Source organism: Solanum verrucosum, unplaced genomic scaffold, assembly GCF_900185275.1.
Source record: "Solanum verrucosum unplaced genomic scaffold, falcon-dt-bn FXZP01000464.1, whole genome shotgun sequence".
NCBI lineage: Eukaryota > Viridiplantae > Streptophyta > Magnoliopsida > Solanales > Solanaceae > Solanum > Solanum verrucosum.
The window spans coordinates 19,037-33,182 of record NW_026020203.1 but is presented as its reverse complement, the minus strand read 5'-3'; positions in this window follow the sequence as shown (position 1 = coordinate 33,182).

Sequence of the window (14,146 nt, the reverse complement as noted above, 5' to 3'; positions counted from 1 at the left end):
TCTTGAATTCTTTGTCGGATATTATAGCATTCCATGATGTAGAAACAGATTGAAAGCGTAACAAACCTTTAACCGAAAGCCTAATAAAGATGGGAAATAGAGTATCATAAGCTTCCATGGTGTTTTTTTGTGAGAGAAAAAAAAGGGTTTGTATTAGGTTTGTTTTGATGTAAATTATAAATAAAGAAACGTAATTTACTTTAATGTAAAAAAAGGAAAGAAAAAGCATCGTGTAGGTTAGTGCAATTAGTACTCCTAAAGGAAAAAAAATTCGTATAGGTTAATTAATATAAAAAAAGGAAATTATTATTGTGAGGAAAAAAATATTGATTCCCAAAAAAGATTGATTTATGGCTTAAATTAATTAATTAATTATAAGTGGGAAAGAATTTGAGGAAAAATATGAAACTAAATTAATTAACGAAAATAACTTACTTGCCGCTAAGTATATATATTTTTATAGGCAATTACTAGTGACAATAACATTTTAACATTCTTTGTAAATGCCCTTAAAGAGAATTTCACCATTTCTAGTGCAGCCCAAAAGTACAATGTTGCTTAACGATTGATCGCGAAGGTACAAATTGTTACAATTAATTTTCATTAACCGAGTCCATCCATGCATCTTGTTCCATGATCCAAACATCCAATCCAAATGTGATGTCACCATACATATCGTTGCCACCATACAAACCAGTATAACCTTTCAAAGAAGTCAAACCAAACCATTAGTATTCACCTATGAAGTTCTGATTATGGAAACTCTTTCAATTCATCCGACTTTATGTCAAAGTATATAATCATAGAATCTCTCTCAACCACTATTTGGTTAATTTGCGAAAAAGTCAATGACCAAAATACACCATCGTTAACCCTAATCCCCGGCCTGCACTCCCATGAGTACTTTGAATAGAGTGTTATTATTACACTTCTAACGTCATTTTGTATTTCTCTACTAATGTCATTTGTTTTCAGTGTCCATTTATTCCTCTTTACGTAATACACCACGTAAAAAATGTATAAATTAATATAACCTTTTATTCATCGTCACCAAAATCGTAACACAATCCACAACCATGTAGATTCACCCCTTTCAAATATGGACATACAAAGGTACGATATTTGAAAACAAATTCGTACAGGTTAATTAATATTAAAAAAGGAAATTATTATTGCGAGGAAAAAAATATGATTCCCAAAATATATTGATCCTTTAAAAAAAATTAATAAGAGGGGAATTTGACAATCTACCCTTATTTATAACTTAAGATATAATCTATTTTTTGAATATTTAGTCTATTTTGTGTCATAACTAAAGTGTTTATAGTCCTCTAGAACAATCTAAGTTTAAACTTCTTATTTTCTCTTAATTAATAAGATAATTCATAACCACACAAATATCTAAATTTTATTTTTGATCATAAATTTCAAAAATATTAATTTCATTTTAAAACTCCGTATAAGTCAAACAATTCGTAAATTGAAATATATCTTAATTTGTTTTTTGGTACAAGAGGACCATAAATTGCTTTAATATTTTATATCATTTCATTTATTATTTTTTCCTTCTCATCTCCTATATAAACTAGTATAATATCCCTCATTTTCACCAATAAAAAATAACAAAGAAAAAATGTCAGAAAATAAGAGTCCAGTTGATGAAACCACAAAAATTAAAATCAATGTGCAATCTTAGGTTCATCATTTCACTCTCTAATATATATATTTTTTTAAATTATGTTTCTAATTTTTTAAAATTCTTTTTATAGGATGGATCAATTATCATTTTCAATGTGACAGCTGATACAGTTACCAAGATAATCTTCTTGATATACTGTAAGAAAAAACAAATAGATTACAAAACAACTCGATTTCTCTTCGATGGAAAACGTGTTTCCCCAACAAAGACTATTGATGAAGTAAGACCTTAATTTTCTAACTTAATCTAATTTATCGTTAATTTAAAATTATATAACTTTAATATTTTTTCGTGTTTCTATTTTTTATGAAGAATGGGTTAAAAAATGGTGATGAGATCGTTGTTGTGTTGCACCAAGATGGAGGAGGATTCACAAATTAAATATGAAGAAGAACATGAATATGTTGTAATTTTCTAAATTTATGCTTTTTATTAGAATTTTAATTTCGAAGTTATGTACTTTGGTTTTTTTATTAAAGACAACTTGGATGTTAGTTGTCTAAGTTTTGATCATGAATATGTACTTTATAATTTACCAAGTAATATAAACTACTTAAATTTGATTATGTGAATTCAAGAGGCCTAATATATAAAGTAGTTTTTTCTCTTTTCCATGTTTCAAATTTTACGTTTTTAAGTATAAAATGTCCACCAACTAGCAAAATAACTCATTTGTGATTTGTGCATTGAACTATTCTTTCCTCTTTTAATCCTAGTTAATTAATAGAATGGTATTACTAATTTTTGACTAGTCTCTTTGAACAAAATCTTAACTTAGATTAAGTGATCTTAACTTTAATTATGTGATAATAAAGCCTTTTCATTATTATTTTTTTATAGTGGATAAATGATTTTATGTTTACTTTATTATACAATATTAAAGTTTGTAAAAAAAGGGCATAATATCATTTTATAAAATAATAATAAAAGAAAGATGGTATAACAATCTGATTCTGTCGTTAGGGAAAAGTCAATGGGGAAAGAATTGGGGCTAGAAAATTTTTTCTTAGTAACTTGAGATTTCCTAGCCTAGTCCAGATTTGAACGAAATCAGAGTCAATGAGGTCTAGGGAAATCTGGTAACAAATGAGAGGTCCATTAATGAATTTGATTACATGAGTGAATAATTAAGACGTTAAGGATCCCGTACGACTTTATGGAATTGAATTTGGGTGAGTAGAACTCCCGAAACTGATCTTAGCGTGAACGGGTATTTTCTGAGTGTCATGGGATGATGGTGTGTTGTGAAATGAGGATTTTGGAATTCTTTAAAGAGCTCACTGGTTCGTGCAAGCCGCCTTGGCGTGGCAGCTGCAGCGGGGTGAGGGTTGTTGTGGCAGGCTCGACGCGACTTAAAGTCGTTAATAAACCCCTAAAGAACCTTATAATGCATTTTTCGACTTTTAGAGCTAAAGAATGATCCCCAGGAGACTCCTACTCGTTTTCCACCATTCTTGAGACTAAAGGTAAGCTTTTCACTCCCCGAATCCGTTTTTCGATCCGTAGAACATAATAGAATGGGTGAATATTGATGGGGGAAGGTTTTGTTATGGATTCTATGATGGAAAAACCCTAATTTGGATAATTGGGATCATGAGTTTGATCTAGGGTTCATAGAATATTTAGTAATTCAGGTAATTAGTGATTGTTTATTGATTCCCGTATTGTATTGATTGTTTTTAGACCACGAACAAGCGGGAAGAATCCGGAAAGGGAAGATTCAATTGCCTTAGGGGATTCAAGCTTGGATTCGAGGTAGGTGATTGTTGTGATTTCATGTTGGTGTGATATATGCTTGTAATTGCTTCGTTGTAATGCATGTATGCATGATTGAAACCTATTGATCACACCTAATGTAATTTAGTATGAACGGATGATTGTATGCCATGAATCAACAGTTGATTGTATGATTATGAGAATGTACATTGTGATTGTGATTGTCTATTCATTCCTCTTTACATAATATATCGCATAAAAAAATGTATAAATCAATATAACCTTGTATACATTGTCACTAAAATTGTAACACAATTTAGTGCTGCTCAAAATCGAACTGAAACTGATAATTCAAATTGAGAAAAAGTTATTGGTTTAGCCGTTTTGATAACGGTTTTGATTTATTTTTTCTTATCGGATTATCGGTTTTTAACGGTTTAAGGTTTTTTTTCTTAACACATTAACCGATAACCCGATAGTAAATTAAATAATTATATTTATACCATTTTGTATATAAAGTCATTGGCTTAGAGTTTGATTTCCTACTTTTATTTTTTGTTGTCTCAAACTCTTGGTTATTCTACAATATAAAAGTGTTTGCTTTTGAGCAAAATGTACGTAACTTATGAATTCATGTGCATGGTTCATTTGGTTTGTCACCTTGTTTCTATGTGATTTTCAATGATTTTTAATGTCAAATCTTAATGGTTAAACCGATAACCAAACCGATAACAATCAATAATGATAACCAATAACCGATAAGTCAATATCTTAATGGTTCTATAACAGTTTAACATCTCTACAAACTGATAACCAATAAGTCAAACCAATAAACTTCAAAACCGAACCGAACAGGCTGATATTTAGCCCTAACACAATCCCCAAGACCACAACTATGTGGACTCATTCCTTTTAATCAATACGAATTTTGTGGGATTCAATGCTTTGAATTGATCAATGTGAATTTTTTAAACTTCTTTGTGGTATATTATAATATTCCATAACTTAAAAATAGATTAAAAACGTAACAATTAAAGATTAAATGAAAGCCTAATGATGATGAGAAATAGGATATCATAGTGTCACGGACTTAGAGTCTTACTAATGTTCCGTGCAACACTTGACAACTTACTCACGAATCTTTCACGATCTTGTAAGCTCAAGTAAGCCCTTTGAAGCTAGACCGCTAAGAGAATGCAAAGAAAGAGAACAAGAGAGCTTTTGGAAGAAGGCTTTTTGTATTGCTTGGAAGATTGCTTACAACTTGTTGGATGACTTACAAATAAATGCCCCATCTATTTATACTACAACCTAGGGGGAAAAGTGCAAATAAAATTTACTTTACAAGTCCCTAAAGTATTTACACTTTGGTCCCTCTCTAGAATTCTCTACATGTTCTAGGATATTCCAAAGTATTCTTAAAATATCTAAAGGGTTTCTAGAGACTTGTAAGGAAATTCTCTAGGGAGTTCTAGAGTCATCTAATAACCTCCCCACAACTCTATATTCTTTTCCCTTATTCCAGTGCTGAATTTGGACAGTGAAGTGGCGGGACATGACATTCTCCCCCACCTATTGATGCGACGACCGCGTCGCATCGTCGCTGTATCACCAACCGAGTCTTGTCTTCTTGTACACGTGACCAATAGTCCATTGACTCGATCAACTCCCTCGCATAACTCATTCAGTTGCTTTATGATCTCTTTTAGCTCGGTCTTATGATCTACCTCCTTCCTAGGAGGCAAACGCCTTGGCAACTTATTTGACATCACGACGTTATTCTCTTCCAGAACCTTCTTCATGTAGGGTGGCAATGACCTTTTTGCACCATTATGTTCTTTTAAACTTGCAATGGTGTCTATAAGCATTGACTCCCACTTCTTAGGGCCTCTTATGAGCTGCATGGGTGTTAGACAAACTTGTTCTTCCATCTGTGGTACCTTAACCAGGGGCACCATACATGATCCTCCTTGCACCATGACTAGAAGTCATTGGAGGTAAGGGTCTATCACCGCGTGGCACTCTTGGAAGAACTCCTGCCCTAGAATGATATCGAAGAGTTCTAAAGGAGCGACAATGAAGTTGGTCTTACCTTGCCACTCGCCTAGCGTGATGCTTGCTCCTTGTACGACTCCGCTTACAGGAGTCGGTGGTGCATTGACCGTCTTGAGCTGAGCGTTACTTGGACTGTAACTCAGTCCCAACCTTGTCGCTGTCGTCTTGGTCATGATATTGGCCTCTTCACCCGTGTCGACCATAGGACGAACGAGTCTTCCATTGATTGTGATGTCGACATACTGAGCGCCATATTCTTTCGGCTTCCCTGGTTACTTAGAGATAGCTCTGCATAGTCATATCATGCCCAATTGTGTCATCTCTACGCCTCGTCTTTGCTCTTGTGCATCCTTGTCCTTTCACTCTCGCAGGATAGCACCAAGGCTCTTCAGTTCAGGGCACCTCGCATAGCCATGCGGCCCACCGCATATGTAGCAACCGTTCTTTTTAGCAGGGTCTGCCTTTCTCTCTGTGTCGCCATGACATCCAAACTTCTTGCCATCGGACCTATACGTATCATGATTCTTGGGATGTGGTCGCTGCTCCTCGACTTTTCCACGATCTTCCCCACCATGGTCATGACTACCTCTCACCTCCTCCTATCTGGCTCTATCGGGCTTTTCATGCCTGAAGTCTGTCAAGGCTTCGGCCTGCGTGATGGCTTCATCGATAGTCCTGACATGTCGGCGTTCCAACTCCGTCCTATCCCAATTTTGCATCCCATCCATGAAGTGGAACAATATATCTTCATCTATGAGGTTAGGAATCTGAAGCGTGAGGGTGGTGAACTCCTTCACGTACGCCCGAATGCTGCATGCCTGCTTCAACTCTCTAAACTTGCACTTCGCCTCATAGATGACGTTGTTAGGGAAGAACGTCTTCTTGAACTCCACTTGGAATTACTCCCAAGTGTTGATGGTGCAAAGTCCCTTCCTTATTTCCGACTCTTTACGCCTCTACCATAGCATGAACATCTCCGGAAGATACAACACAGCAGTGTTGATCATGTTTTCGTCGCTCTTCACTCGGCTAGACTTGAAGTAATTCTCCAAGTGCCATATGAAATTCTCCACCTCTTGCGCGTCACGAACGCCTTTGAACATAGTGGCTTGGGAGCCTCGACCTTGGCCTCCCTATCTCGGTCAAGCGGCGATGATCCTCCAACTTCCACGCCCTCATTGAGTGATTTCATCTCGGCCTTCATAGTTGCTCAACGCCTCCATGAGTTGACACTCCAAGGATGTGATAGCCTCATTCATCTCGAACTTGGCACGTTGGCATCCGTCCAACTCCTTGCGTAGGTTGTCTGTCTCCTCAAGGGTGAAGTCCTGGAGAGTCTTGCATTTGTCATCGGCCACGTTCAAACGTCGGCCTAATATCTTCACGGCCTGCCTTGCCGTTTCAACCCTTGCCATCCACTCCTCTCCAGGTGTGACGTCAATGGGCTCCTTACCACGATCATAGTCACTTGCTTCGGTGGTCGAAGGTGGGTGAGATGTTAGCGCCTCACTTGGTGTGGGTTCAAGCAGAATTTCCTCATTACTCTTTTGGTGCTTCTTTCTCTTGCGATTCTTCTTTCCTCCATCCAGCATGACGTTGGTGGTGCTAGCGGCGTTCACGTTTCTTTCGTTAGTCATTCCCTTAGTACAAACCCTTGCTCTAATATTCCGTGCGGCACTTGACAACTTACTCATGAATCTTTCACAATCTTGTAAGCTCAAGTAAGCCCAAGTAAGCCCTTTGAAGCTAGACTGCTAAGAGAATGCAAAGAAAGACTTAGAAAGACCAAGAGAGATTTTGGAAGAAGGCTTTTTCTATTGCTTGGAAGATTGCTTACAACTTGTTAGATGACTAGCAAATGAATGCCCCATCTATTTATACTATAACCTAGGGGGAAAAGTGCAAATACAATTTACTTTACAAGTCCCTAAAGTATTTACACTTTGGTCCCTCTCTAGAACTCTCTACATGTTTTAGGATATTCCAAAGTATTCTTAAAATATCTATAGGGTTTCTAGAGTCTTCTAAGGAAATTCTCTAGGGAGTTCTAGAGTCATCTATTAACCTCCCCACAACTCTAGATTCTTCTCCCTTATTCCAGTACCGAATTTGGACAGTGAAGTGGCGGGACGTGACAATAGACTTCCATGACTTTTTTTTTTTTTTTTGTGAAGAGACAAAGAAGTTCGTATTAGAGGGTTTTTTGTGAGGACAAAATGATTGTAGTAGTTTTTTTCCGTTTTACGTAAATTATAAATAAAGAAACTTGTTTTACTTAAATGTGTAGACACGTAATTTTTGATCGAACTTGATGTTTTACACAAATTTTAGTGGTAAATATTTCTTTTATGTTTAAATTAAATATTTTGGTTTTATCATATCTTAGTAAGTTTAGTGTAAAAATATTTGAAAACCAAAAAAATAGAGTCATGTTTTAAGTTAAGTTTTGTTTTCAATTTATTCAAAAGAGAAGAAAATATTCAAAAATATATGTTTTCTTTTAATGTATATTTAATAAATAAACTAGTGTTTCTTAATTATATTTTTAATTAGCTATTTAACTTTTCTTAAATTTATATTAATTTAAAATAATTAGTTAATACTTTTAATTATTATATTTTATATTTATATATACCTACACATAATCCCACTACACCTAAACCTCTACCCACATTTCCCAACACACACCACACACCACACACACGTACCACACTATACTCTCACCCCCACTTCACCATCAACCCATTAGCAACACAACACACACATACACCCTCACACTACATATATTACATACCAACAATCAGCAACAAAAAAAAATAAAATACACACAGACGTACAAAAAAAAGAAGAAAAAAATTAGCCAAAAATCCCACAAAAATAAAATAATCAACTACTACAAAACCAAAAAACACAAAACGCAGCAAGAAAAGAAAGAGAAAAGATTTGCACACTTGAAAAAAAAATTCATTCACCTATATACAAACATTTTTTTTTTCTTCTACACATATATCACTACATACAATCTACCAAACGTTTCGTGAGTGTTTTAATCGAGGTTCGATCAAGATTTTGCGGTACTTATTCTCTTTATTTAAGGTTAAATTTTATCTTATTTCTTTAATTTATTCATGGAATTTGATGTAATTATGTGATATGTTTTCTTATAGTTTTGTTTGATTCATGATTTAATTGAAATTAATATTCGATTAAGCGTATTATCTTATTTAATGAGTGAAGATCACTTTAATTGGTTATTGTTTTTATTTGTTTATTTTTTATTCCTTAGTTACTATCTTGATTTATATGTCATTAATGATAAAGTAGAAATTTTTAGGCTCAAAGAAATTATTGTCATTTTTATTTTATCAAACAAAAATAAGAATTAGTTTTTACAATTCTTTATTATTTTGTTGGATTAAAAAGTGTATGCTTAATTTTGACGTTAATTTTAAGAGTAAAAAAAATAAAATAAACAGATATAGAAATGATGCTAGAATTAAATATTGTATCCTCAACATTTAGATTTATTTTACTTTATTTAGTTTTATTTATAAAGGACAAAATATTAGTTTTTTGATGAAACTTTTAGACACGTTAAAAATAAATGATTTCAATTAAGAATGTGGTTACATATCTTTTTTGAAACATTAAAATAAATTCAAGGATACGGTGACACACCTTGTCCAATAATATAATTAGTTATTAATTTAAAGTAGAGACTTATAGACAAAATTAATAAGAAGACAATTATGTTTCTAAATGTCAAGACCAAGAATGCGGTTACGCATCTAGGTTAAAACCAAATAAAAAGTTCAACAATAAAAAAATGCAAACAAATAATGGCATGTAATAATGTATCCATAATAATAATAATAATAACAATAATTTAAATTAAGTATAAGTCAATAAAAGCGACCGTGCTAGAACCACGAGATTCAAGGGATGCCTAATATCTTTTCCTCGGTCAACAAAATTCCTTATTGAATATCTATTTCACAGATAAAAAATAAAGAGTCATTTCCTTTTGATTAGGGATTAAAAAGAAAGGTGATTTAGAACACCATAACTCAATTGCAAGTGGCAACTCCAAAAAATAAAATAATTCCTTAATCAATACCATCACTTAAATTGGATAAACCTTCCACCGATCGGAAAAGGGGTGTAACATCTCTGACGACTCCGCTGGGGATAACCAGAATTTGAGTTTTGTTAAATTGACTTTTTTTTTATTTTTTTATTTTATTGTTGGATATATCGTGTGTTATTGCCTAATATGCTACTTGTTGCCCATTTATCATTTTTATATTGTTGAACTATAATAAATTGTCCTTCCTGGCGCAACCATCTGAGTCTTTAAAAATAGGGTAGCAGGAAATGCAGTTATGCATCCACTTTCTTTTGAGATAAAGCTGGAGTGTCTTGATACCCAGTGAAGGATTTTAGTCATACATGTTAGGCATGGTTGGACCAGCAATGAAGTCGGAATAGTGCTGCTACCGATAAATTGCTCATATCTAGCTTGAGTTGTCCACTCGAGTAAACCAGTCTAGATACCTATATCCTTCAGGTTTGAACCTAGTAACTGAAATATAGACATGCTTATCTCTAGTAGGCTCCGTTTATTTGCAATATTTGCATTTGACTTAGTGGGACTCGACACAATGGTCAAATCTGTGTAAGATAGAAATCCCTCAATTTGACCAACATATGTATTTTATGTGTTATTTATCATATTATTTAGAATGTCTCTACATATTGACCAATTTTATAATGATCAGTGAAATGAAAAGGGGTTACATTTAATTTTAACTTAAAAAATAGAGAGAAAACACACAAAAAAAAAATTGTTTTAGAAGTTCTTAATTTCTTAAAAATGAAAATTCCAAAAAAAATAATCATTTCTATAATCACAAGAAAAACAAAATAAAATAAAATTCATTTCAAAAGTTTTTTTTATACCATTTTAAACAAAAATATTATTGCATTTTTCAACAAATTTCTAACTTTTTTAAAAAAATCAACTGTCCAATATGAACGAACTACGCTCACCTGATTCTCAAATCGATGAGATACGTAGGCAACCCTCCTCAGGTTCGGTGATCATTATTTAAAATTCAAAAAAAAAAATTATCCATTCTAAAAATAGGATTTGTCTTTCAAAAATAACAAAAGTATTTTAACTTCGTATATAACGAATTACGCACACATGATTCTCAACTCAATGAGATACGTAGGCAACCATATTTGGATTCAGTGATCTTTATTTGAAAAAGAAAAAGTTTTATCTCCTCCTTCTTCAAAAAAAAAAAAAAACAACATAGAAGCTTTGATCTTTATTCAATATATTTTTTTTTTTTATCTACTTACAAAAAATTAACTTTACTAAAGATAATGTTGGAGATTTTCGAATTCATCATTCAAAAGAAAAGTAAGAAAAATATTGTTTTTTTTAATTTCATTTTGGTAAGAAATTCAAGATCAAAAATATACTTTTCTTAATTTTCTTTTAGTAATTCAAGAAGAAACAAGATTTTATCGCAAAGTTCTAAAAAAAAGTTTTGTTATTTAGTTTCAGTAAAAAATAAAATATGCAAAGATCATATTCATGTTATCAAGCGTGTTACACACGCAATCCTAAATAGATTTGATCAATGTCATATCAAATTACTTTTTTTAAAAAAAGAAGTAAATAAATAAACAAATTATAATAAGGAAATGGATATAGTTGAGCAAGTCAAGATTAAACATTAGGTTCTTTAAGCTCATTCTATAAATAAAAAGACATGTGCATGCCTGATATGCAACATGTGGTTATAAATGAAAAATGTCTAACCCTAACAAGATTTATTGTCAATACACATAGTTAATTTAAAGATGATTGGTTTGTGGTTAAACTGACATCTCATCCCTACAATACAAGATCAAAAGGGAAAAAGAAAATGGCCCAGAAAAATGGAAATGAGTCGGACAATGACGAGGTCCGAAACCAAATGGCTTCACAAGAAACAATGTCAACAGAAGAGGTAAATGTATTAAGACATCAAATGGCAGAGATGTACGAAGCTTGGATGAGTGGACAAGCTCCACCATCTTCAATTCGTAACTATCTAAATACCAATATGTCACCCCCTATCCAAGTGTCGACAAATGATCCAATTTATCCACCTGGATTCGGCCCCTTTGCTAACACATCCAACGTTGCTAGAACTTCTACGGTGCGCCCTTTGAATACACCTATGATGGGTAATCCACTTTTTGTGTCAACTACGCCACCTAATAGCATTCCACGGCCAACAATGGTGCCCAAATCCAACAATGATTCCTCATCCTAAGTTCTTCATGATCATGGCTACACCCCTGAAGAGGCTCTTAAAATTTTAGGCTCTTACCCTCACACTCATCAGTATAGTTCCCATGTTGAAGCTGAAAAAGCTGTTAAAAACGAGGAACATGAAGAAATGGCTAGAAATATGAAGAGTTTGAAACAGAATGCAAGAGATATGCAAGGATTGGGAGGTCGCAAAAGTGTCTCATTCAATGATTTGTGCATATTTTCCCACGTTCATTTACCCATCAATTTTAAAACTCCAAAGTTCGAGAAAGATGATGGACATGGGGATCTTGTAGCTCATTTAAAGAGATATTGTAATCAACTGAGAGGGGCTAAAAGCAAAGAAGAATTGCTCATGGCCTACTTTGGGGAAAGTTTGATGGGAATTGACTCAGAATGGTTCATAGATCAAGATATTTCTAACTCGCATACATGGGATGATTTGGCTTGATATTTTGTTCAACAATTTCAATATAGCATTGACATAGTCCCAGATCGTACTTCACTTGCCAACATGAGTAAAACGACCATTGAAAATTTTCGTGAATATGCTATTAGGTGGAGGGAGCAAGCTGCTAGGGTTAAGCCGCCAATGAAAGAGTTGAAATGATTGATGTTTTCCTCCAAGCGCAAGAACCCGTTTACTTTCATTATTTACTTTTTGTTGTTGAAAAAACATTTGCTGAAGTTATTAAGATTGGTGAAATGGTGAAAAATGGCTTCAAGTCTGGAAAAATTGTAAGTCAAGCTGCCTTGAAAACCACAACACAGGTGATTAAAAATGGATCAAGAAATTTTGGGGGAAAGAAAATGAAGGAGGATGTAGCGAATGTTGTGTCAGACACACAAAAAAGTCCAAGGGGTCCACTTTATCAATCTGCACCACCTCAATACCATCACTATCTCCCTATGCAAGACACACAATATTCTATTGTTCCACCTCAATATGCGGTCTATAATGCACAACAATATGCATACCCACCAAACTATCCTCAATGGCGAGCGCCAACATATCAAAATGTTCACCCTTCTCAAAATTTTTGAGCACCTTATAATCTCCGTCCGACACAAGGATTTGAAGGAGGTCAAAGACCTAGAAACAATTTCACACCAATTGGAAAGTCTTACACAAGTTTATTTAATAAGTTGAAATATTTGAAGATGATAGAGCCAATTCCTCAAAATTATGTGGATCCACATGCAAAGGGTTTCAATCCTACATCACGATGTGCATACCATTCTGATGCTCCAGGGCACCGTATTGAAGATTGTCGTAATTTTAAAAAGATGATTGTGGTTCAAAATGATGACCCCCCAAATGTTACTAAGAATCCTCTACCAGCGCATAGTAATGTACACTTTATCGAGATGATATGTGATGACAAAGAATATGAAAATTCTGAAGAAAAGACAATTGAAATTGGTGGAGCTTTTACGAAGGATAACGTGCAAAACAGTGGCTAAGAAGTCCAACTTGGTGATTGAGACACTATTCTTTTCTCTAAAAAGAGTGTATATATAGTTTATTTTGTCATCATTTCTGCTATGTAATTCATTTTTATTTTTAGTACGTCAAACCTTTCTATCATTTCTCTTATGCGTTTGATTGTTAAGTCTTGTCGTAGTTTGGGTTATTATAGAGTTTGACCTAAATTTAGTTTGTTTTCTTGTCACGAAGTATTTTTTTTATCTTAATATAATCTTTATTCTGTGTCACTTTGATCCGTTCTATTTGGCTTTCCACATATACATCTCTTTTTAATTCAATTTTGTGACATGATATGCAAGAGGATTTGGTCAGATCTTAAGATTATATCTAGTCATGAAATGAATACACCAAATAAGTCAAAAAAAGAGAAAGAAATACATTCGAGGAAATGAATAAAGGACTTAAACACCTTTGATACGTCCTTTAGTAACGAAAATGCTTAAAAGAATAAATTTTATTTAAATTGACACATGTCATTTGTTGTCAAGAAGATATTACTCAAATGGAGATTTCAAGTTGACAAATATGAAACAAAAATGATATACATATCCATCAATGCATATGTGGCAAAGAGATAATGTATGATTTTCACTTCACATCTTAAAGGGCATGCTTGTATTTGACATTTTTAATAATTGATATGATGATGAAATTTCATTCTACTATTCAAACACCATGTAATTCTTTGCTACCCCTTTTGAGCCTTAAATTTATTCTCTTTCATACCCCTCTTTTGGAATCAAAATACAAAAAAAAAAAAAAAGTCACAAATTCAAAAAGAAGAAGAAGAGAAGTCACAAAAAAGAGTCAATAAAAAGGTGAAAAAAATAATAACAACAAAAGAACAAACTTCCTG